This window comes from Neolamprologus multifasciatus, chromosome 1, assembly GCF_963576455.1.
Source record: "Neolamprologus multifasciatus chromosome 1, fNeoMul1.2, whole genome shotgun sequence".
NCBI lineage: Eukaryota > Metazoa > Chordata > Actinopteri > Cichliformes > Cichlidae > Neolamprologus > Neolamprologus multifasciatus.
The window spans coordinates 28,493,546-28,518,283 of record NC_140439.1 but is presented as its reverse complement, the minus strand read 5'-3'; the positions used below and the strand labels follow the sequence as shown (position 1 = coordinate 28,518,283).

Here is a 24,738-nt window from a genome sequence, read left to right as displayed (position 1 = left end):
TTTCTATTATTGTAGGGTCTTTACCTTACAACGTAAAGCACCTGGAAGCAACTGTTATGACTGGAAACTACAAAAATAAAAATGATCTGAATTAATAGTTATCTTGCTTTATGTGTGGACCCCAGCTGATGGGGTCTTTTACTTATTCTTATTGGCTTTGTCCAAAAATCTGCCAGTCAAATATTTGTCAAAACAGTACCTAAAGACTTATTTAAATTTGAAACGTGCAATATTGACTTCTTCTGGCTCTCACAGCTTCATTCTGATATATCCAGATTGGTAACAGTGCTCACATAATTTCTGCCTTACTTGCAAAATGTAAAAGAGATAAGCCTCTTAATGTAACTGAAAACTACAGAGTTGGTGAGATGCTTATGTTTATGATTATGTTTTTCCTGTAAGAGCTGAACAAATCACTAGGATAGATTTGCAGTTGTAATTTTGTGTGCCCTACCTCTCAAGATTGCCTTGGTGACTTTTATGCAAGTCAGCACGGTGCTAATTAGGAAAACCTGACACATTCAGATACCATCAAATAAATCAAAGTTCCTGACTGGGGTGTTATTAACACATTTTATTCAGAGCTTGCCAATAATGAGTTTTATCTACTTTGTTAAACTCACCTAAAATGTCAGTGTAGCACAAAATTACCATTCTCTATCCCACTGCTGGCCTGCCCTTTTTGGTCTTTGTGTCATTTAAATGTAAAAAAAGAAAGAAAAAAAACAAACCACACACTGAAAGGTGCTCTGCTAATCCTAGATCTGCTCATTATACTGTTTATAGAAGATAAACAGATTAACTCAGAGGAGGAGATTTAGATGAGGGAAAACATGTTTGGCTTCTTCTGGTATCAGTGTTGGCTATAAACAGTGCTAGCAGCAAGCAGACCACGGGCTACAATGCACCAGAGAACACTGCTGCCACTAAACCAACAAAGAGCAGTGCCTGTTATGTTGTCGGTTTGATAACAGATATCAACAACCTCCAGTTTGGTAATGCATTTACACTGCATTTATAAAAATTGCATTTACTGGCTGTGAAAGTTCTGAAGTTGACCAAAGTCACCACTAAAAACTAAATAACTCTGTAACTGTAAGTGTGTAGGAGGTGAGAAGCCTTCTCTTTCGGGGTCAACTCTCCATCGTGAGACATATCACTGTGCCTCAGGCATGTTCCTGGTTAGAGGTTGCATTTGCTTTCTTCATTATTGCCGCCTACACTTCCTCAGCTGGATGGAGAAAGATTTAGGGAGATCAGAATTGATCTAATGTCTTGTGACATCCCATTCTCGACAGAATCACCAAGGGTGTAGGCCAGAGACACGAGCACCACTGCAATCACACTTACACACACATGCATGTCTGGAAATCAGTGTTACAATGTAGGGACAGCCAGCATGTGAACAAATATGAATATGCATAATTAGTAAGCGCCAATATGCACAGATATACATCACCAAACCCAAAACACATTTACACTGTACATAACAAGTGTTGAAATACTGTTTCCTTGGTATATACAAAAAAGAATCATCAACGAAATATATCCAATCCTTAACTCACTGTGTCATTTATACCGAATATTTCCAAATACATTATTAATTTACCAAATGTTTTATTTAGTCAAACAAACTTACAGTTGCAGGCTTTTTAATATTGTTTTACAGAACATATTTGAAAGCACATTGCCTAAAGTGCCTTTACTTGATGCTGGCTCAGTTTAATCACTCAAGGCCTTAGCCAATATTAAAAGATTGAATTTATGATTGCACAGTCATCAGAAATGCCGTGTTATATTGTAAAATTCAAAATGCTTGTGCATTTATTTTATCATAAGATTTTATGTTTAACCCCTAATAAACAAAGAAATAAGAAAGGGAGCATGAAGAAAGAATGAGAGAGTACAGATAGTGAATCAGGAACTGCAGAGGATTAGTAAGGAGGAAGTGAGAGCAGCTATCAAGAGGATGAAAAATCAAAAGGCAGCTGGTCCAGATGACATCCTGTGGAGATATGCAGATGTCTAGGTTCAAGGTGGGTTCAATGTGGGAGCGAGATTACATCAGGGATCAGCTCTGAGCCCCATGTTGTTTGCAGTGGTAAAAGAAAGGTTGAAAGATGAGGTCATGCAGGAGTTTCTGTTGACCTTTATTTTTGCAGACAATATTGTGATCTGTAGCGAGACGAAGGAATGGGTGGAGGTATGCTCTGGAGAGAAGAGAATGAAAGTCAGTAGAATCACAAAATGCGTGTGTGTGAACAAGAAGCAGACAACAGTGATTCTAACAGGAGCAAAGATAGTGAAGTTAGATATGCAAAAGTCCAAAGCAACAGTGCACATGAGAGGTGGAAAAAGAGAATGCAGGCTGGAGTGGGTAGAGATGAGTATTAGGGGTGGCTTGTGACAGAAAAAAAGGCAGCAAGAATGAAAAGGAAGGTTTGCAAGATGGTAGCCAAACTGTAGGTGGTACAGTTAAAGATACTAAGATTTTCTAGAGAAGTACTAATTGACTAGGAAGGGAGCGGAATCGGCCAACTGGTGGCCGCTAGGTCAGCCTCCTGGCTATGAGCAACATCATGCAAATGGTGCGAGAGGGAAAAAGTCACATGCTCTTCTCCTTGTCTCTTTTATTTGTCTTCAAAATGAACTTTGACTGTTTGGTTAAGATTTAATTTTTCTTTTCTTTAGGGATTTTAATTGGAAACCCCAAATAATAGTGACATTTTTTGTCCACCTGGAAATCTATGTTAAACCGTTAATCCATTATCTGACTTTCAGTACCACTTTTGGGGGGAATTCTGTTAATTCCATCGCATGAATTGTTACCATTATCCCACGGCAATGTATTTTTACACTCAGACATAAAGCTTCATTTAACATTAAGACTGTCCAACATACTTGCTCATCTTCTATAGGAATGTTAAAAATTACACATATCACAAATATCTCCACTTCTGACTCCAGGGTTTCGGTGAGGAACTAAATTTGTTATTTTCACTACCAGGATGCCTACAGCAGTGCTGTAATGCTCTAATGCTGCATATGTGTCACAACAGATTTTTCTGATGTTAAATTCCAGTGAACTGCAGAGTGGAATTTGTGACAGTCTGTTAGAGGTATAAGTGGGATATGTAAGAAATTTTCTGGGCAACGACATTTTCCATCTGTCATTGTTACGCCACAAAATGTCAACACAAACAATAAACATGGCAGTAATTCACTGATGTTGGCAGTGTGAGGTATTTACATCTAACTGTATGTGAGCACTCAAAGGACCAGTTACTAAGGACAGCACAGCGAACTGCCTCAAATCTCAGTCTGAATTCTCATTATGTTTGATCTTCACAAACAGGAAAGTACAGGAAAGAAATACATAAGAGTAGTGTAAATACTGCAGGTTGCAGAGCTTGGAGAAACAGAAACACTTGTGGCAACATATTTACATAGCATCTGACTTACAAAATTGGAGTGATGTGGTAATGACATGTGTGTATAATCAAGCCCTGAATCACCACAAGATTCTGAAGATGTCTGCTCCATGAGAGATTTACAGCTATAAATTAAAATAAGGCAGCATAGGTGTGAATGCAGGAGAGACTGTGAGCGCGAATGGTTGTCTATGTCTATGTGTTAGCCCTGCGACAGTCTGGCGACCTGTCCATGGCGTACTCTGCCTCTCACCCTAAGACAGCTGGGATAGGCTCCAGCGACCCTGAAAAGGATAAGCGGAAGCGAATGGATAGATGGATAGAGAGTTTCTTTTAAAAGTAAATTTCTTTTTTAAAATCTAGAGCTTTTTGGAACCACGAAAGTGATGAGCTCAGTGGGTGAGGGGGCAATCTGGATGGAAATTGTTTAGAGAGAAATTATAGTATGCATGTCCTCTACTGACTTAATGTTACCAGAAACGAGAGGAGACAGTTTATTTGCCCACTGCACTATCCCTCTTGTCAAATCTACTTAAATCTTTGAATCATGAAATCAGTGAGCTCTGAATGGCAATGTGACATGTTGTTACAGCAAATTGTCCTCTTACTGTGAGAAAGTTATCAGTAAGATGAAGAACAACAGGAAAAGGAACTTAAAGCCAGTATTTTGAAAATTTTAGTTCTCTGGTGCTTTCATGTTAAATGTTATTATATTCAGAAATTATTAAGTATGTAAAAAGGCCATCCATCCATCCATCCGCCCATCCGTCCCTTCATCCACCACATAGATGTTTCATATATTTTAGGAATGTTGCATTTTTCTCATAATACAGTCTTTTGAGCGTGAGTGATTTTAAACATGACGAATATAGTGAGTATGTGTGTGTACCAAGAGTTCCCCGCTTACAGCTTTGAGCATAGTGGGAGACTAAGGTACCTTCACCGTCAAGGCCTTACTCAAAGCAGACGAATGGGCTAATTGGCTCGGAATAAATCTGGCTGCAAGGACTCGTAGAAGACTTATCAGACTCGGAACCTCAAAAGGATGGGAAGTAGGGAGACAGCTGGAAAGTACTGGATTTTCTGAATATCTGCCAGGGTAAGGAACTCACCAATTCGGCAACCTTGGTAGACCCTTCTCAATAAATTGAGAAGCCCTGGGAGCCCTAATGCGACTGCTGCTGGTCCGTCTCCAATTGTGTTTAGTCTATGTGTTACAGCTTACCCACGTGGGGGTGCTTTTATCTATTTTATCGACGTTTTAAAGTTTATTGAAATTGTACTTCAATAAACAATTTCTGCAATCTGAAGCTAAATCTCCAGTGGACTTTTTGCCTATTTTTAATTAAAGTAGCAATGGTTTTGAAAAGTTTTGTTTAGTGAGTAACTCAGTCTTCCGCTCAAGCTTATGATAGATTTGTGTGTTACATTTTATACATCGGTGACTGAAGACGTGACCGAAGTTTGTAAGTAACTAAACCACAGCTGAAATTGAAAAGTTACTGCTACATTACTGCTAGAGGTATAAATAAGCAACAGACTGATGAGAAGTTTATAATAATCAACTGAACATATAATGATATGTTGATATGTATTTTATTGAAAAATATTGGCCAAAGGGTTACTTTCAAAAGATGCCATGTTTCACTTTGCACACTTTCCACTGTAGTTTTACAGCATACAGGAACAGAAGGAAGTTGCTGTTGTGGCAGCTCGCTGCTTAACAGCTTACATTTAACAGGAATGGTACATCAATTAAATATAAGTAATTATTTTAAGCAACTAATGTTTCTGGTACAAAGAAATGAGGGTATAAATGTTTATTTGCTCTAGTCAACTAATCGGAGGAATCACTGGTATTAATTTGTCATCAGAAATGGACAGATGAAAACAATACGTCACCAACAAGTCTTTGACATTTGGCCCTGCTATTAATTAAAAATACAAGGAATAATAATAATAATAATCTCAAATAAGCACTTACAAGGACCTTCCAGTAAATTCCTGGAGAGAGATTATCAAGACTATCAGAATGGAGGTGAGACGGAGAAGTCATAACTGCAAACCCTTCTCGAAAAATATCAGTCTGAAATGCTTAAACAAGACTTTCTCCATCTGTTGAGGTGCCTGGCGTGTCTGAGCTGCCACACTTTCATCTCCCTTCCAATTCCTATTCTTGGCTACTGGGTAGGTCATTTTAGTCACCTGCTGAGCTTGCACACCTGGCTGTCATAAGTCTATAGTGACTGTGAGGTAACTTTTATAGAAAACTTTAAGTAGTTTTGGGAGCATTCAGAGCTTTACCAGAGGGATGGTCTACACCCTAATAAACAATAACAATAACAAACAATATATCTTATTGTTTACATCACACACATGCTACACCTTTTTTCTGGCTGGTCACATGTACCACACTGCCTCCACAATCATCGGACAAGCTCCATTCCCTCTGATGACCGGTGTAAGATGTCCTCTGGGTCTGAGACATTCTCTGACTTGTTTCTGCAACTTAATTACTACTTAAAATAGCACAGACCCCATTTTAATAGAGACTTAATTATCTATTCCAACAGAATGACCATAATAACTCTCAACACCCCAGTTCCATAGGGACTACGTGTGTTCCCAAACACCCTAAAAATAAAGGAAATACCAGCAAAAAAACCATTTTGAATTATAAAAAATATATAATTGTTTAAACTGTACCAGAAGTGAACTGAATATGACATTGATTCACCGATCCACACCACTAGAATCTAAAACAATGACACTGGAATGTCTTCCAGACTGAAGAAGTGTAGTCAGATGGTAACAAAGACAGGTACTCAGAACTGAGTGGATTGTACTACCAGAAGGCAATTTTGCAGACAGTGAGGATTGCTATGAGTACCTTGGAATTCCAAAGGCAAATGGGAACCACAAGAGCCTGCTAGGAGAGCTGCAACCACCAAATAGCAAGCGCTGAGGAGTAAGATCCATAAGTACATAAGAAAGATGGCCACAGCTGATCGTAGTATACAGGTAGCCAGGAAGAAGGAGTCCATCGCAGTCAAATGCCAGCAGGCAGTGGGTGTATTTATTCCTAAAGAGTATAACTCTACCTCCATGAACCAGTTCAGAAGCATTGCCTTATCGAACATGGTTTGGAAAATTTCCCTCTCACCCATTACAAAAAGATTGACCTACTTCTTGAAGGACAACAGCTAACGCAACACAATTTGCCCTGCAAGGCCAGGCTTCCAGGATATCAAACACTGAGCCATGATCTGGCTGTGGATCTAACAACCCAAAAGGGAGAAGAGCGATCTCCATGTGGTGTGGCTGAAATTGGCTAATGCGTATGGCTCACTCCCACACAGTCTAATTGACTTTGCACTGGAATTCTTCTACACCCCAAGATCTGTCATTACCATCCATAGCCAAGCACCTCAACAACTTCCACATGTACTTCGTGACAGGGCTGCAAGAACTGGAGGTCTCCAATGGAATAGGTTGTTTGATTTTCCTAATACTCTTCATGGCTGCATTTGAGATCATCCTCAGTGGAACGAGGCAAGTGGTTACAATCTGGGGATTGATTTCCTGCTCTAGAACTTAGATGGATGATCTGACAAGCATCCTGCAGCTTTATGTACAGCAAGACTCCTCAAGCACCTAGATGAGCTTATCAAGTGGGTAAGGATGAAGATCAAGCCTGCAAAGTCCTGGAGTCTTTCAATCAGGAAAGGTGTGAGGAGAGATAGGATAGTGTTTATGATCCCACTCCTATTGGAGCAACCTATCAGAACCCTCGGAAGAGACTGCACCGCTGACCTCTCTGACAAACAGGTGGTGAGGTTGGTGGAGAAGCAACTGGCACACAGCCTGTCTCCCAGTGAAACTGAGCTGTGGTGCTACCAGTTCAAACTATTTCAGCACGTGATGTGGCCATTAAAGGTGTTTGAAATCCCATCGACCATGGCCAGCAGGCTAGATGGCATTGCCAACAAATTATCTCTCTTTGGTGCAATTACTATATTGTTTTGTTGTTGTTGTTTTTAATGTTTTCTTATGTTTAAATTGCTTTTTTGCTTTTTTTTTTTGGGCGGTGGTGTTCTTCATGGTTGGGGATCAAGTCTCTAAGGGGATGAGTGTTTTGAGGAATAACAAGAGGAGAGAAGCTGCATAGAGGCACGTAAGACTGCAACGCTGCTTCCTGGTCATGTTTTGGGGATTTAATAAATTTGGCTAGAATTCCAGAAATGAGAACTGTTCCATTCAAAGTGCTGTCTCTCCTTTCTAGTTTTCCCAAAGGAGAACAGATGGTTCAACATGTCACTCCTGGTGTGACTGGGGAGGGGACCAGAGAAAACTACATTGTCCAGCTTTGGTTTGGCAAAATTACACACCGATTTAATATTAATTAAAGTGACCTCCAAATTACATAACTGGGTGTCATTACTGTCGATGTGAATTGTAATTTTACAGAATTTACGTTTATTCTTAGCCAGCAGTTTCAGGTTTTCCTTAGTGTCACCTGCTCTGGGTCCTGGAAGACAATTTACTATGGCTCCTAGTGTCTCTAGCTTCCCATGTCTCAAAAAATAGAATCACCAGTAACAAGAATTTGTTCCTCAGTGGGTATGTCACAGAGTGGGGAAAAACGATTAGAGACAACTATGCGTCCTCCTCACCATCATCCAGCCATCCTGTTTTCCTGTCCCATCCTGTCCTAGTCAGCCAGGAGAGAGCTAACAGTGGCTAGCTATGTGTTTTTCAAGGGTGTGGAGCCAAGTCTCCAATTCAGTGATTCTGGCCTCCAGAGCTGTAAACAGGCTACATTTATTACAAGTAACATTATTACTACTGAAGAAGTCTGAGGAGTAACTAAACATCCATTAGAGATGTACTTTCCCAGCTAAAGACCAAATACAATAAGTGTTAACTGTAAAGTTGAGATATTGCAAAGTGTGACTGTTAATGCAATTATCTCTCACAAATCTTATAGTATGCAAGATGTGATGCCACCACTGTCCACATACCAAACAGTCACACAAGGATCTTGAGGGAAAATAATCCTTGGACTTTAATCTCACCATCCCACTATCAATAAGAGATGCTGACTAATTCCAACCTACAAACTGAGGATTTACACTCAAATCTAGAAGCACATGTAAAAAAACACAGAGTACACGTGCACATGTGAATGCTTAAAGCCTTATATACACACAAGGGGCTTACTGTAATCTGTGGCTAGCTGCCTCTAGCACTTGTGAAGTCATGGCAAGTTGCCATGATGACAACACAGTAAGACATCACAAACGTACCTCTAACACAAACAGCATGTACAGCCTCATTTATCAAAGCCCTTTCCTGGTCTCTTTTGTTTCATGTGGATGTATATTCACATCCTCTACATGCCTTGTCTTGTCACATCCACATGTCTTTACATTCCTGTATAATTAAGTCTGAGTACCTATTTGCCCTAGCAACCTGTTCTTGTGTGAGTAAATGTTAAGCCTTTCACCACAAGCAGACAAAAAGAGCATAGAAGAATCTTTTTCTCTCACCACATTTACACATTATGATCGAGGTGGGAGTATAGTCAGGTAAGTGAGATGATTTCTGCCTTAATCCTGAGCTTTTCTGTGTGTTTCTTTCAGTGTACTAATCCGTGTCATGATTAGTGTACTAAGGACATAGATGAAGTCATGATGTAACGCTATGTCAGTTACCTATGCATAACTAAAATATAAATGTGTGTTTGCACATTTTGTGTTTCATTGTCTTTAATGTCTATGCATAGAAATGTGTCTCTGACTGTTTGTGTGGTCAGGCTTGTTAATATTCTGCACAGTGTGCAGACAGACTCCCGGTGCAGTGACACCTGGTCATGCCTCAGAGCGTCAGGCCTCTGTGGGACACCTCTGAGAGGCCTTTTCAACAGCCTGACACACACACACACACACACACACACACACACACACACACTATAGTCACAAGATCTTTGTACTTAGTCTTGCTCCTAGCTTTTCTTTTAGAATATTGGTTTAACTTTACTCTCACACAGAATAAAAAACACAGGCCTTATACTATCAAAGACACATATATCACATGGATATAGTCAGTGAAGGAATGTTAAATAGAAATGGTTTCAAATCTATAACCAACTAAAAAAAGAGAACATAGGGTAGGTATATAGGGATTGTAACTTGCTATTATTTTTGTTGTCATTATTAATTAATCACATCAGCAGACAAAAAACACAAGCACAATAAACAAGACAAACAATTTAAAACAATCAATCATGAAGTATATACTTTTATGTGTGTGCTCAGGCGATGATGTTCTTCATTGGTAATTGATATTTCTGTGTTCGCTTGTAATTTATCACAATTAGAAAGGTGGTTGTCTTTTCTTGACACTATATTTGTCAGTGTTAGGAAAGTTTGGTCTGTTATGATGGCTGAACAGCTGTACTGAAACTGACCAGTGGCCAACACTAGCCAAGATGCAGCACTTAGAGGCCAGATTTACTAAACTGTTTTGGACAGATCTACTAACAATAGTTTATTTCAGCTATTCCCTTATTCACTAGGCATCACCACAGGAGGTAGCGCCACATATTGAATTTGGCAAGTTTTTACCACAGCTTTAGATATAGGTATAGTCAATTCAGTTTGCAATGTAACCTCAAATCAGCAAATCACAAATGAGTAAAAGGGGAAGGTACACACGTTCTTCTCAGAAAAAGCATGGCAACAGTTGGCAGGTGAAGGTTCAATATGTCGTTGATAGAGCTGAACTCTTCACTTAGACAGCTTGATTGTGGCAGCTGTTTCTGGAAAAATGTATCCAAAGGATGGCTGCATAAATTAAAACTATTACATCACATATGATGTCCATAAAAAAAACACATTAAGCATTATATACCATCAGATCCTGGCACATACGCTTAATTAATTTACTGGTGCTGTACCATTTTCGATGCATAAATGCACACACCGTGTATTTCTTTCTACAAAGTAACACTGCAGATATAAGATTTGGACATAAACCTGGCATTATTTGCTATATTTTGAAAAATATTTCATTGTAGAAAAAGGAAACCAAAAAAAAAAAGCAAACTGCAATGAAAGTGGATTAGTGATGTTACAGAGCTCTGTATGTGTGCACAGCTGATAAAATACATGCAGACCATCTGACACGTCAATGTAATTAAATTCGCCAAAAAATGCAAACTACTCTACTCACTGTAAAAAGCATCTTTACTGCCTAAAATACCCAACACGGGGTCCATGCCACATCTTGTATTGGGACTCTTCTACTTACTCCAGTGGTAAAGGTTATGTTCAGATCAGTTACAGCACATTGTGTTCAGTTTCATCAAAACACCAGTGTCACTGGTGTTTCAGCATGAGGACTCGACGACCTACAGAACAGAGCCAAAGCTTGGCCACTCCACACACAGCTTTGAGCAATCCTTTTGCAACAATTACGCATTTTTCTGATAAAAATCTATCATTCCAAATAATTTAATGCTTCTAGCAGCAACTATCACAGGCATATAAGGCACAAAATAAGACTTTGCATCATGTGTTGTGGGGTTTTTGTGATACTTTTGGTTTTAGTATATCTTGGAAGTTTTTTCGTTCTCCATTATTCCTAATATTCCAGTTATTCCTCCCTTTATCTGACCCGTGTCACTTTTCCTCCCAGCTGTGCCTGATACTTTAATTAGCCCTCAGTGCATCTGTGTATAAATAGCCACAGTTTCCCTTTGTCCTTGGTACAGTGTCTGTTTACTCTCTCAGTGTGTTACTCTTGATGGGTGTACTACAAAGCAAGACAGGTTAGTAGGTTAGTGAGTGATGTTAAGCTTATAGTCAGAGTTTTCTGTGTCATGAAAGTGGCTCTCTTTTCACCTGTCCAAACCACTGTGATAACTTAAGCTGAACATGTTTCGATTTTGGTTTTAAAATTGTCTGAAAGTGCCAGATTTAAAATTATTCTCCTATTTACAGCATGTTTAAGGTGCAATAGTTACTACTCTTAAGCCTAAGTTTGTAAGCTGTACCTTACTAAAACCACTGAATGAAGCACAAACTGTTTTCACTGTCACAGGAATGCACATGTATTAGTTTGTTGTTGCAGCAAATCCATACATGTTATAATTGTTTCTAATCTAAAATGTTTTAGTTTAAAGTTTCAGAGCTCAAATGTGCAGCCATCACCTTAAACCTTCCTGCTTAAAAAAGACAATCGACAAATGAATTGATTATTTCTCTACGATTCAAAACTCTGTGTAAACCATCTTGATATCAAAATAAAACTAATACTTGTGAAACTTGACTGTAGTTATAAGCATCACAGCAGATCCCACTGTGTCAAAGTGACTGAGGATGGAAAACAGAAAAATATGACGGATGTTTTCCTGGCCAAAATTGTTTTTTGGTCTTTTATAGCATATAACCTCTTTGAAAGTATGCTGCAGTAGACCAAAACCTGAAGAAAATCATTAATCAACCTATGGGCATTACCTGTTAAAGATCGATGCTGTTGCAGTGAAACAGAGCAAAGTTGTTTAAGTTTTATTAGAGACATAGCTAAATGTTTTGCAGTTTAGTACAATCTGTGAAAGTTGAAATATCTTAGATATGAAATGGCAAAAATTTGGCTTTCTTTAGCCAGGCTGTACATAACAATAGACAGTGAGTAATGTGTCTGTGTTTATAGGGAATAAGGCAGAAAACAGCAATTTATAGCAATTTATGATGTGCTCTTGAGGCACACTGGAAGACGGAGATGTGCAGGAAATGTGTTTCGATCATGGTGGATTTTTTGAAAGCAAGACAGCAAAGGTAAGACAGAATTCATGATAATACTTTTCAAACATGAAGCCTAATTTTGGTCTTCTTTTGCTGCTTGTTCAGTGAAGTTTGTTTGGAGCATCTTGAAACTTGCAGTTTTAGAATCTGTGAGATCTGTGCTTTCAGCAGAGACATTGTTTATCCGTGGGCATGCCATCAGGTGAACGTGGGAATCTTTGTATTTACATCTTTTCACCAAATCAGTTTACCTGCTTTCTGTTTGTTGTTTTAGCTGTGTTTGGTGATCACAGAAATGGTTTTTGAGCCTTTAGCTGAGATTCTGACATTTCTGTGGATACTATACATGTCTATATTTAAATACCAGACCTGGCAGCACAACCTGGCAGATGTTGCCCCTCTGCCCCCAATACCTGGAGTACTGGGGTTCAACAGGTTAATAAAGAACAGTACCAAGAGCGCACTCACAATAAACAAATTCACTTCAATTAAAATGTTTATTTTGCTGTTCTGTGTGCTAAATCCCAAATTACTGATTTTCTGCAGCATTCATCTCATCTTACTTGCAACAGGGTTGCATTTTACTGTATTTTATGTTCTTTAGAGAGCATAAAATATGTTATTAATATCATCATCAAATATCATCACGTCATTATTATCTCATTATGTCTTGTGGACCACTTTGTGTGGACAAAAAGTCATATGACTGCTAAAATGACCCTTTTTGAGTGAACATAGATCCTGAAACAGAATGCCCACTTAACAGATTGCAACACTTTGCCTTTTTCAGTATTAAATTAAGCACAATTTACAGTAAACTGTGTATCATAAACCTTGGGAAATCATATTAACATGATTCATTTAAATGCTCCATAAAGTTTGCATTTTGAATGGAAAACCCCTACAAAGGCTTAGGTTAAAAACACACACACACACACACACACACACACACAAAACACTAGGATCTATGCTTTTTAATAGCAAAACTGACAGCTTAAAAGTAGATGTTACTGCACCGCCCCCTCATTTTCATTAATACCCTTACTCGCAGAGTGAGCTTAAATATTCATATTAGAACAGAGGTTATTAGTAAACCACTACAGAAACAATGAGAATTCTGATTTAAAGATGATGTCTAAAAGTAAAAGTCAATTAATACAGTATAGGAACAACTACACTACAGATGAAAACAACTATCACCAACACATATCCCTTAAAAGTGATCTTCGGCTGGAGGAGTTTCACATTCAAAATCAAAGGAAGGACATAATTAATATTCTCATCACTCAGAGGAAGTTTGCCAAGTTGCAGAGCGTCAAAGAAGAATCAATCTGAGGCACCACTGTACGCATGCTTGTTCCAGGGCTCAGCTCCAATGTAATAAAATGGAGGAGGTATTTATCACCCAGGTCCTAACTGTATATCCTCTACAGCCAATGATGCTCAACTGTGTATTTTTCCAACTTTTACTGCCTCTCACACATACAAATAACATTTTCATCTCACACAGAAGGGCACCAAATCCCTCCCTAACAATCAAAGTTGAATCATGTAGTATAGGCAGAGAGCATTTCTATTTCTAATTAAATTTTAATTTTTGTTCTTTTAAAACACTCTGAGGCCCACATGCAAATAACAGATACAGGTTCTGTGTTTTTCATTAGTTTTCCTCCTGCTCATGAATACTCAACACTAGGGATGGTTACCGGTATAACGGTAGTAACCAGACCGAAAAGCAGCGCACATTTCGGTGCTTTATTTCGGTGCTTCTTTTTTCCTGAGATGTCATACACTTTGGATTCTAGCCAATCATTTTACCTTTGCAAGCGTAGTAGGCGGGCCCAGGTATGTACGTTCTTTTAGAGCAAAGTTACAGATTAAAAATGCCCAAGGCGAAGTGGTCAAAAGTCTGGCTGTACTTCACAGCAAAAGATGCAAACTCAGCAGCCTGCAACAAGTGCTTTAAGGTGATACTGTGCAAATAAGGTAACACCTCAAATCTGATGAAACACCTGGCGACGTATAGCATTTTGTTAAAAGCCGAGAAATGCACCGTATTTGATAGCTTGCTGCGAGACCTCACACCGTGCACATCTACTGTGGGTGTGGTGCCTGTTATCGGACCCGGAGTTAGCAACATCCCCCAATAACCCAAAGATTAGAGTCCTGGTCCCTAGCCCTGCCAGTGTAGCAGAAATGACGACGGATGATGATGATGGCAGCAGCAGCCGTTCTTCTCTGCGTGAGTAGCTTAATGTTGTTTGTGTGTAATTTACGTTGAGTAGGCTAACCACGTTATTACATTAATGCATGTAAGGTGAACTAGCAAACACCGTCGTAGTTACATGCGGCAGTCTTCTTGTTTGATGGCAGATACTCCCTTCACCCTGGCCAAAAAGGCTAGAATGACCAAAGAAAAAGTGGAAAACAGCTAAACATGAGAGGATTTTGGACAAAGTTTGTGTTTTTTCCATTGTTTAAGCACTGCTTCCAGCCAAGAGTGATACCATATATCCCCTATAGCTGCAGAAAAGGCTAACATTGTTATCATTTTACAAAAAATCAGCTAAACATAAGAGGTTTTTGGACAAATGGTGTGTTCTCCATTCTTTAAACACCGGTTCGGGCACCATTTAAGCACCGGCACCGTTTCAAAAGTACCGGTTTGGTACTGGTATCGGATAAAACCTAAACGATACCCATCCCTACTCAACACAGGTGCTAATATTGGAGACATTCATATAAATATTTAGAGGGAACAGGAGCTGACAGAAATGGATCAACGCCTAAATTAAATGGTGAGAAAATTAGAAAATATCAAGAAACATAAATAAACGCAAGTCAATGCCCAACCTGTGACAATACTTTGATTGTAGTTTTCTACAGTGTTCTGAAACTAGCACAATTAAATAAATGTGTAAAGTGTTCTTTATTATGGGAGTTTTTCTGAATTATTACAACTTTTAAAATTGTATGGACTTCTCTGTTCATTGATTACACCATCTGACTCGCTGACTCATGTCTTCCAGCAAACCATAAAGCAGCACTGAATTTTGAATGCATTTTCTAAAAAACAAAAATGAATTTCCATGCAGGAATTTTTCAACTACACTAGCTGTAACTAAAGTGTAACTTTTTAACTAAAGTGACAGTGATGTACAACAGATCCCTAACTGCTGACTGACTGTCAGTACAGTCAGTACAGCGGGTAAAATAAGTATCAAACACATAAAACTTTTAACGTAACAGCATAAAATAATGTTTGCTTCACAAGGTACTTATTAACATGTTTGTTTCCTAGCATTCTTTTAGTTTTGTTTATGGCACCAAAGAATAAATCCAGTAAGCTTCTGACGCATCTCCCCCTCCTTATTTCAGGATATGGTTTGGTCCATGAGTAAGTGCTCAAAACTGATGCTGAGTGCTACTATGGTAAGATGGTAGGATGACTCCATTAAAAGTGAAATTTTGGTTTAAAAAAAAAAAAAAGAACAGGTAGAAATTCAATTCGTAGTGAAGACTGCATGGAAACTGGCTAACTTTCCTAGTATTAGTTGGCTTACTTCATTTCTAACAGAAAATAATGTGTTTGTTTTGTTTTTTGTTTTTCTGGCTCAGACTGTTGAAGTCTCCCAGTAGGACAACAAAGTCCCCAGGCGAAGCACCCTCAAGCACCCCACCCTGGGAGACTTCGACGCTCATGTGGACAACGACAGTGAGACTTGGATGGGTGTGATTGGGAGAAACGGCTTCCCGGATCTAAACCCAAGCGGTATTTTGTTGTTGGACTTCTGTGCAAACCACAGTTTGTCCATAACAAACACCATGTTCGAACATAAGAGTCCATAAGTGCACATGGCACAGGACGCTCTAGGTTGCAGGTCGATGATTGATTTGGTAATTGTATCACCAGACCTGCAGCCATATGTTCTGGACACTCAGGTAAAGAGAGGGGCTGAGCTGTCAACTGATCACCATCTGGTGGTGAGTTGGATCAGGTGGCAGGGGAGGATGCTGGACAGACCTGATGCGCCTAAACATACAGTGAGGGTGGGCTAGGAACACCTGGCGAGATCTTCAATGTACACCTCCGGCAGAGCTTCAACAACATTCCAAGGGAGACTGGGGACATTGAGTCTGAATGGACCATGTTCAGCACCTCCATTCCCGAAACGGCTGCACTGAGCTGTGACCGCAAGGTGATTGGTGCCTGACATGGTGTTAACCTCCAAACCAAATAGTGGACACCAGAGGTGAAGGAAGCCACCAGTGCTGAAGAAGGAGTCCTATTGGACTTGGTTAGCCAGTGGGAAGAGATTCTGGCAAACCGTCAGGCAACACAGAAGGGAAGTGAAAATAAAATAAAATAAACAATAAAAACAAAGGTCAATCAAATGGACCAATACAGCAAGGCTGGGATGGTCCATTTGGTAAAGTAAAAAAAAAAAAAGGCAACTCAGAAGGGGAAAGCAGTGCTCTACCTGCACTGTGTATAGTGCGGGTGGAAAATTGTCAAGTGGTGGGAGGAATACTTCAAGGAGCTCCTTAATCCCACTGGCACATCTTCTGTGAAGGAATTTTGGGGACAAGGGGGACCACTCGCCTATCTCCGGGGGTGAGGTCACTAAGGCAATTAAACATCTCCTTGGATGAGGTCCGCCCTGAATTCCTGAAGTTCTCTGGATGTTGTAGGGCTGCCTTGGTTGACACGCCTTTACAATGTTGCATGGAGATCAGGTGCGGTACCTCTGGACTGGCAGAATTATAAGAAGGGGGACCAGAGGGTGTGTTCCAACTATAGGGGGATCACACTCCTCAGCTTCTTTGTGAAAGTCTATGTCAGGGTGCTGGAAAGGAGGGTCTGTTCGTTAGTAGAACCTCGGATACAGGAGGAACAATGCGGTTTTCGTCCTGGTCTTAGAATACTGGACGAGCTCGTTATCCTCTCAAGAATACTTGAGGGTGCATGGGAGTTTGCCCAACCAGTCTACATGTGTTTTGTGGAATTGTGGATGTGATGGGTTGTTACCAATATCTGGTGAGAATTCCATGTCAATAGCACCTTTATAAATATATTTATTTAGAAAATAGGTCATGTGTCCAATGCTCATTGCTATCTGGTGTTATCTGGAGGTTTATTTAAAATATCACTTATTAAATATAAACTAAATATTCCCTAAATTCCATTGACTCTAGTAATAAGCCATTGGGCCAGTGCATCCTTGCTGTTTAATGCGACTTTTTAATTTTAGACTCAATCTTGCGTTATCCATTTTTATTCTTTAATAAGAATAACAGTTTGCGTGTCTGTAAAAATTCTATTATTGACATCTTAATGTAATGCTAACGTTCATGTAGAAACCACAGCATCTGGGTAACTATTTACATGTACAGTTTAAGATCAATGGTTCCAAAGGTAACAGCTAATGGAAAGCAAAACATATTTTAAAAGCTTTTTAAGAGCCTTGTATGCTCTCATAATTGTGTGTCATGAACCTTAGCAATCAGAGGACCATATTATTGCTTTCAAAGTATGACAAAATATTAACAGGGGAGAGAGAAGCAGCTGTACTCACGCAGAAAGAAAAGGCTGCTAACACATGGGCAAAGCACATTTCACATAACTTGAGAAGAGAGAGTGAAAAAGACAAAGTGGGTGACAGTGGGAAGAGAGACTGATCAATACACTTTTAGGTAATCAATCATCATGCTCCCTATCAATCACTAGATGAGCAACTTAACCCAAAGCAAATGACAGCAAGCATTAACTCAAGAGAGCTGTAATCTGTGACCCCTGTGATGACTCCTTCTGGACCAGATACTCTAACCTCCATCCACTAAAACATTTGGCTAACGATTCAATGATACTTTCAGTGGGAAGAGTGTCAAAAACAAAATCAACCATCTGTCAAATGCTGGTAAATTTCAGCAACAAACACTTATGTCCTTGATGTTTTTAATAAAACCGCTATAGGCAGATAAGTTACCTTAAAAAACATAGGGAGAACACTTGGATTATGGATGGCCTTTTCAAAATTGTAATGAACCTTTGGGTTTGTGTTATCTTGGATATGGGTTTTGCAGTGTTGCATCAAGCCTTCCGCATCAAGTACTGATAATACTTGATTATATGCAGGCTGGCAGAGTGTGTCACACACAGAAGCAACCACTGTTTTGCAAAGGGATAGGCAGAGGAAGCTGCAGCCGGTTCTTCAATTTTCTAAGGAGGATGACAAGCTTTGTGTGAAATGCCAACTGTTCTGTTTTCAATTTCAGTACAGCTGGGAAACTGCAAATTTAAAACATTTTTAAGATACATTTAATATTGCACTGTTTCAATGCCACATTTGACTGACCATTATGTATAGCACAATGAGTCATCAAGCCATTACTATAAGCCATGAAGTCTGCTTGGCCATGCTCTGGAGAATTCAAAACTGGTTATGATGCAAAAAAAAGTTGGGAGAGGAGACAATGAAGAAGTCATCTGAAGTGCTGACATATCAAAAACCCCAAAGGAGCACCCATAATTAGCTTGAAGACATGCTCTAAAAGCATTGTAATTAAATCAAATCAGAATACACACAGGGTTCTACAATCTTCAAAGGAATAAAGGGAGAGGCTGTATAATCACACTCACACACAATATTTATATACGCATTTGTACCACCACCTCTTTGTCCCACTCTTAAAAGCCCTTAGACTGCATGGACCAGTGCCTGAAAATCCATAAAGCTGGTTGATGTCAAATGGTTGGATACTTTGCTTCCAGAGTCATTGGCTGAAACTAGTTTTGCGGCCTCTCTTGGAAAAATGACAAAGCAGTGGGTGCTTCCAATTACTTAGAATTTCAAGTCGGTAGTTCCCAAAAATAAAACGTAGTATTTCATTTCCAACCAGACCTCCAACTAAACAACGACAGAGGTTGTTTGTTTCTACCATACGAAACAACCCATGCAAGTATTGCTAAAACAATTTATGAGTGCTTCCACTCAAATTATGCTTAACAAGGTAGATGAAACTGCTATTAGAAAGTAGGACAAACTCTCTTCTTTAGCAGTGTTGGATATAACGCTTAAAAATCCATCAGAAATTTTTATTTATGACCCTTCTTGAAAACTGACACAACAATGGTATGCCATATGGGTAGTGATGTTAAAAGGCAATAGGTTACACAGCAATCTGAAACTGTCTTGCTGGTGCTGTTTTGATAACGTCATAATCAATGTTGCCGCAAGAACAACACTGGAACTAGCAAATCACACATTTTTGATCAAATCAGTTACATTATTTGCTTCAGTAACTGATTACAATTACTCTTCCTTTTATATTTGATGAAATGATTTCATTGTGTGTAACTAGTTACTTCCCCAGCACTGTATACTGTAGCCTCATACATAGTTGTTAGTTTAGAAAATGTAGCACAGATGTGGCAATCCAATCTTCTTTGAAGCAGGCAAATGCAATTTGTTTAAAAATCATGTGTAATCAATTACATTATGTGACTCCAGCCCAAATTTCACATGTATTACAGGCCCTTAGCAACAACCAGAGTACTGATGCACATGGTTACTGCTGCAGATACACTAAGAGAAGGGTTGAATTGGGAATTGTCAGAACCGATTTTTGCTCACTGGGCACATCTTCTTGCATCAATCAGCGCCCCTCTTCCCCTCTTTGGCTCTCATCCTCTCGCCTTTTTTCTCCCTCTTTCCCCCTATTGGAATAGGCTTCCCTTTGCCCTCAAGAAGTCATACAAAACAACTCCACACAAACAAATATACAAATGTACACAAGCTCACAAAATAGAACCCTAAAGTGTGGCTTTCCCATTGCCCCTGCACACACGAAGTAGCATGTCAGCTCTGATTATCAGTACTGTGCATTGCTTGCTGCAGGAGCTTCTATTTTAAATCTGTTTTTCCTCTTTGCAAGCGGGCAAAAAAATGCAGGCCTTGCTTACACTTGTCTTTTCAATATTTTCCGCTGAAATCTGATCATAAAAGATGTGATGCCATTTGAAATGCATTGCTGTTCCCCACATGAGGCCTGAAAATGTCTACGGGGTGTGCTCTGCTATTTGTATTGTGAATTCACCTTAAAGACTCACTATTTCTCACAGATGTGACGCAAAACATAACCTTTTTGCCTAAATGGATGATTCCAGTTCATTGGACAATTATACAAATCATATTACTTTTAACACTAAACGACTCAAAGAAGTTCATTATTGTTGTTGAAGTCGTGAAGGGTCTACATACACACACACACACACACACACACACACACATGTATATATATATATATATATATACTGCAGGATAAGAGTGAGAAACTGAGACAAGTGTACAGATGCAGTGAGACAAAAACAGCATGTGTCAGGAAGAGTGTATAGATGTGAAAATGGGGACAAATACACTTAATTTTTCCCTAACACATCACATGTGCTAGGGATAGTGCTTTGAGCCAGGTATAGTACATGTGACAGTGCAGAAAAAGAGGAAGATTAAAAAAGAAAGTAAGATATACAGGGAGAGAGAAAGCTGTGTGATTCATGGGGACTTTTACTGCTTCAGAAAGGTGTCACCTTCCATCACAATTCAGCATCAGTTTGGTGTACCACATACAGTACCAGGTAATACTACCTGCTTCTTGCTTTATCTAATCTTCTTCCTCTTCCAGTATCACATTTGTTATTTCTCTTCCTCTAAAAAATGTAAACACTAACATGCGGAAACAGAAAAGTCCTTAAGCAAGTCAGACAGTCAAATTCTGAGGCCTAAGAAGAGTTACAAGATCTCTCAGAACATCCATGTTTTTGCCTTTTTCAACGAAAAGACCTTGATGTATCTTAATGACAAAGGGGAAAAGAAACGCACTGACTGATGATTACAAAATGAACAAAGGCAGTGTGTAGCAGGTGCTTCTAAAGTCAAGGGCAGAGATTTCAGCCTTCAGAAAAAGCATTGCCTCAAGGGTGAATCCAAAAGAAGAATTTAAACTTTCACCGAGTGGCAAACAGTTGTACACAGCCAAAGAACAACCTTCGGGTTTTAAAGCTATATACAGTAAATGTATTGAAATATATAATACCAAAATAAAACTCATTGTACATTTTTCAGGTGGCTTTTTAAGGCTTTCCACTACTACTACTGTTAGTTAATGACAGTAGCAATGGAAAGCAATGGCCATCGTGTTTATGCTGGTGCCTTTCAGATCACATGGTGGGTTTTTTTTTTTCTGTTACCTGCACTTTAACATTCAATCCAAAAAGTTTATGGTAGGTTTTTATTTCAGTGTGTCAAATTCCAGCATTGTTTTTATTTATATTGGCACTTATATTTAAGTATGTGTTTGTGGGATACACCAATATAGTTTACTGATGCTAACCAAGATAGCTAGTGTCTTGGTAGCACATCAATTAAAACATTGATCCAAATATGCTTACTTCCAGATCCAGTGAGTAACTGGAAAATAACTGGATCCATCATTTATATACAGTCTGTGCGCTGTGTTTCTGAATTATTGAGGTCATCATCTACTATATGTGGTATTTTGTACTGAAAATTGACCTTTTATCCAGGTTTTGTGTTGTGGAAAACTAGGTTAACTAGGTTATAGAAACATAGGAACTTTTGTCTGTGTAGGCCAGTCAAGATCTTCAACTGATGCTCACAATGTTGTGAAAAACTATTTATTATCCATATCCATGTAATCTATTTTCATTTCATATTCGTGAGGTAGGAGCTCATATAATTTTTAAACAAAAATAAAATTATGCAGCTGTTAATTTGTGATATTGATGGATTGTAAGTGCTCTACTGTCTGTTGTATTTATTTATTTATCTTTATTTATTTTATTGGGTGAAAAGCGTCCTATATTGTTTATCTTCCATCATTTTCGTCAATAATGAACAGCTCACCCTGGTCACAAATAACAGAAAAATGCAAAGATTATTGTCAAATAAGGAACTATAGACTTTCTCTTGCTATAAACGAGCCAATCGTGCATACTGTTGCGCGTCATCACCCCCCAAAGGCCCATTTTGAGCCAGGAAAAAGCCTACTATTATATAATAAAATCTGAGGGTTATTATGGAAGCCTCATAATTTCATCAGTAGGAACTGTCAAGGTGACCCTCAGCAGAGCAATACACTACAAACCGCAACCATTTCATCAGCCGCTCATCAATGAAGTGTGTCCTTCTTGTCCACATGGACTGCTATCAGATAGGTTCAGAGGATGTTTTCAGTCTTTGTGTTCACATTAATGAGGCTCAGGATGCTCCTAACAATCATGGCTTTTGCATCATTCGTTTTCAACAACTTCCACAAATTGAGGCAGTGCCATAAAACAAAACTTCAAAAGGAAATTGCAAGTTGGGAAGCTGATTTACAGGCAATAGAGTTTTGTTAAACTATGCTGTTTTAAGGAAATTAATCCTTAGAACAAAATGTGCATGCAAGCGAAGGATGGAGAGCTCGTCCAAGGCAGGAAATATCTTTGACTATTACCTAGGTACTCTAGAGATTAATTATTTTTTACATATGAGTGCACTGTACATCAGAATCCTGAGGTATTTCATTATTGGTCTATAATATTATATTCATGACATTATACTGTAGTATTGTATCACAGCACCAGCCAAAAACCTAAGTAATACAAAGCAAGACCTTACAATGTTAGAGAAACAAAAACATTTTCTTAGTTGTGGTGGTCTCTATTAACAGAGATGACTGACATCTGTCTTAACCAGCAGGGGTAAGAAGAGAGTAGAGAGAGAAAAGATGAGTTGTGGGACACAACAAACATTATAATATTAAACACCAAGTAGTTGGCCAGTAAAACCAGTAACAACGGATCAAAAACATGAATCTCATGGAGACAAATAATGGATTGCATTTTATATAGCAATCCATTATTTGTATAGTAAGACAAATGTAACTTCATAAAGGTACATTTCTCAAATGGACATTTTCAGTGATAAACAGCTGTTTTTAACTATCCCAGTTCTTGACATACACTGTTATTAAAAGATAATTATTCACTTCATATATGAGTAGTCATACCGGAATACATATATATTAGAATATGTGTGTGTCTAAAAAAGGGTAGAGTATGACTTTTTCATACGGGAAATGTTTCCTCGCATTATTCTGTGTTTACACATCTGTACTGAAATCCACTAATGTCCTATCTAAATGCAATTTTTATTGCATTTGCAGACAAATTAGAATGCCAGGTCTATGCTACCGCTCTGCCCTATGTGTGTGATTATATTATGTTATATTACATTATGTTGGATTAGATCACATAAGATTAAATGAAATCTTGGTTATCTCCATGACCTTTAATGATCTGTCTTGGGAAGTCATATCATTGCGGAAAAAAATGAAGATGTGGCTCTGACGGTATTTATAGTAGAAAAAGGAAAGAATAAAGACTTTATGTGTACACCTGCTATGTTCTATGGTGTGATCATTGTCTGAAGCAGACGTAGCAAAAGTACAGGCATTCTTTACTTAAGTAGAACAACATATACAGTACTGGAAAAGTATTGCTTTAACTTCTTTGTTCCAGTAAAAGTGAAAAAGTACAGGCTCCAGCTATTTTTGTGCAAAACTAACTTAACCTCATGCTATATAATATTAGGACATATAAATACAATCTTTTCTTTACTGTGCTTCCACACCTAAACAGAAAGAATTAGTACACTCGGTGGTTAAAGTGGAATTCAGCAAGCGAGGAATCTTAGGATCAGTTGTAGTGGCTCAGCATGAGGAAAACAATCACAACTAACGATAATTGCTATTGAGAGTTCCAGTAGCTTTTATTTGTGTGCAAGCTGTGATCAGCTAACCCGTGTTGCTGCTCTAAGGTTTACTGCTCTTTGGAGATTTACACAACTGAATTGAACAAGATGAAAACAGATGTTTACAACTATAGAAAAGAAGTCTTTTCAACAAATTCAGTGAATGAATCTAAGCATTGCTTCAGGAATATGGAAGTGTGTTGTCTGTTGCTATAGTATGAGCCATTTGGTCCCTGTACAAGTATTGCAGGAACTTACTACCATCAATAGGTTGAACTCATTCCTGGTGGATCTTGGACTTCGCCGGGGGCCCCCCTTTGTCACTGATTCTGTTCATAATCTTTATGGACATAATTTCCACTCCATCTTGATAAAGAGCTGAGCGTAAAAGTGAAGCTGTCAATTTACTGGATGATCTACATCCCTACCCTCACCTATGGTCGCAAGCTTTGGGTAGTGACCAAAAGAACAAGATCATGGTTACAAGGGGCAAAAATGAGTTTTCTCCAAAATGTGTCTAGCCTCTACTTTAGAGATATAGGTGATAGGTGAGGAGTTCAGACATTTGAGAGGGGCCCAGAGGCTCAGTTACCATATTGAAAGGTAACTGAGCCTTTCAGTTACCCCCCGCCCCCCCCCCCCCCCCCCCACACACACACACACACACAGTAAAACACAACTTTGATT

General features: G+C 38.8%; 1 pseudogene; it reads right to left on the bottom strand.

Annotated features, from left to right (window-relative positions):
- Window positions 1-24,386, bottom strand: LOC146525992 (uncharacterized; annotated as a pseudogene).
- Window positions 24,387-24,738: the final 352 nt, after the last annotated feature.